The sequence below is a fragment of the Elephas maximus genome, chromosome 22 (assembly GCF_024166365.1).
Source record: "Elephas maximus indicus isolate mEleMax1 chromosome 22, mEleMax1 primary haplotype, whole genome shotgun sequence".
NCBI lineage: Eukaryota > Metazoa > Chordata > Mammalia > Proboscidea > Elephantidae > Elephas > Elephas maximus.
In genome coordinates, this window is record NC_064840.1 from 42,842,801 (window position 1) to 42,844,477 (window position 1,677).

Consider the following 1,677-nt stretch of genomic DNA (forward strand, 5'->3'; position numbering starts at 1 on the left):
TTCCCTTGGTCTGGGAGCATCTCAGTGCAGGCACCTCAGGTCCAAAGGAGGTGCTCTGCTCCCAGCACTGCTTTCTTGGTATGAGGTCGTCATGTCTCTCTGCTCGCTTCTCTATTTTATATATCAAAAGAGACTGATTTAAGATGCTATCTAATCTTGTAGATCTCATCAATGTAACTGCCACTAATCCATCTCATTTGATCATAGTGATAGGATTTACAACACATAGGGAAATCACATCAGTTGACAAAATGATAGACAATCATATAATACTGGGACTCACTTCCTAGCCAAGTTGACAGATATTTTTGGGAGACACAATTCAATCCGTGACACTACCTAAACTAGGACAAACCAAGGAAGAAAAACTAAATAAACCTATAATAAGAGATTGAAGAAGTAATTAAAAAAAAAAAAAAAAAACTCTCAACCAAAAAAAGCCCTGGCCCTGACAGATTCACTGGAGAATTCTACCAAAAATTCAGAGAAGAGGTAACACCAGTACTACTAAAGGTATTTCAGAGCATAGAAAAGGATGGAATACTCTCGGACTCATTCTATGAAGCCAGCACAACCCTGTAACCAAAACCAGGCAAAGACACCACAAAAAAAGAAAATTACAGACCAACATCCCTCCTGAACATAGATGCAAGAAACCCTCAACAAAATTCTAGCCAATAGAATTCAACAACATATCAAAAAAATAATTCACCATGTATCTTAGTCATCTAGTGGTGTTATAACAGAAATACCACAAGTGGATGGCTTTAACAAAGAGAAATTTTCTCACAGCCTAGCGGGCTAAAAGTCCAAATTCACAACATCAGCTCCAGGGGAAGGCTTTTTCTCTCTGTCAGCCTTCTCATCAATCTTCCTCTGGACTAGGAGCTTCTCCATGCAGGGACCTCAGGTCCAAAAAATGTGCTCTGCTCCCAGCACTGCTTTCTTGGTGGTATGAAGTCCCCACTCTCTGCTTCCTTCCATTTTCTTTTATCTCTTGTTAGATAAAAGGTGGTGCAGGCCACACCTCAGGGAAACTCCCTTTACATTGGATCAGGAATGTGACCTTAGTAATGGTGTTAAGATCCCACTCTAATCATCTTTAACATAAAATTACAATCACAAAATGAAGACAATCACACAATGCTGGGGAATCATGGCTCAGCTAAATTGATGCACACATTTTTTGGAAGGCATATTTCAATCCATGATACCATGACCAAGTGGGATTCATACCAGCTATGCAGGGATGGTTCAACATTAGAAAAGCAATCAAAGTAATCCATCACATAAATAAAACAAACGTAAGAACCACATGATCTTACCACTTGATGCAGAAAAGGCATTTGACAAAGTTCAACACCCATTCCTGATAAAAACTCTCAGCAAAATAGGAATAGAGGTGAAATTCCTTGACATAATAAAGGCCATTTATACAAGACCAACAGCCAACATCATCTTCAATGGAGAGAGTCTGAAAGAATTCCCCTTGAGAACAGGAACCAGACAAGGATATATTTTATCACCACTCTTATTCAACATTGTGCTGCAGGTCTTAGCCAAAGCAATAAGGAAATAAAAACAAATAAAGGGCATCCAAACTGGTAAGGAAGAAGTAAAAGTATCCCTATTTGCAGATGATATGGTCTTATGTGGAAACCCTGGTGGAGCAGTGGT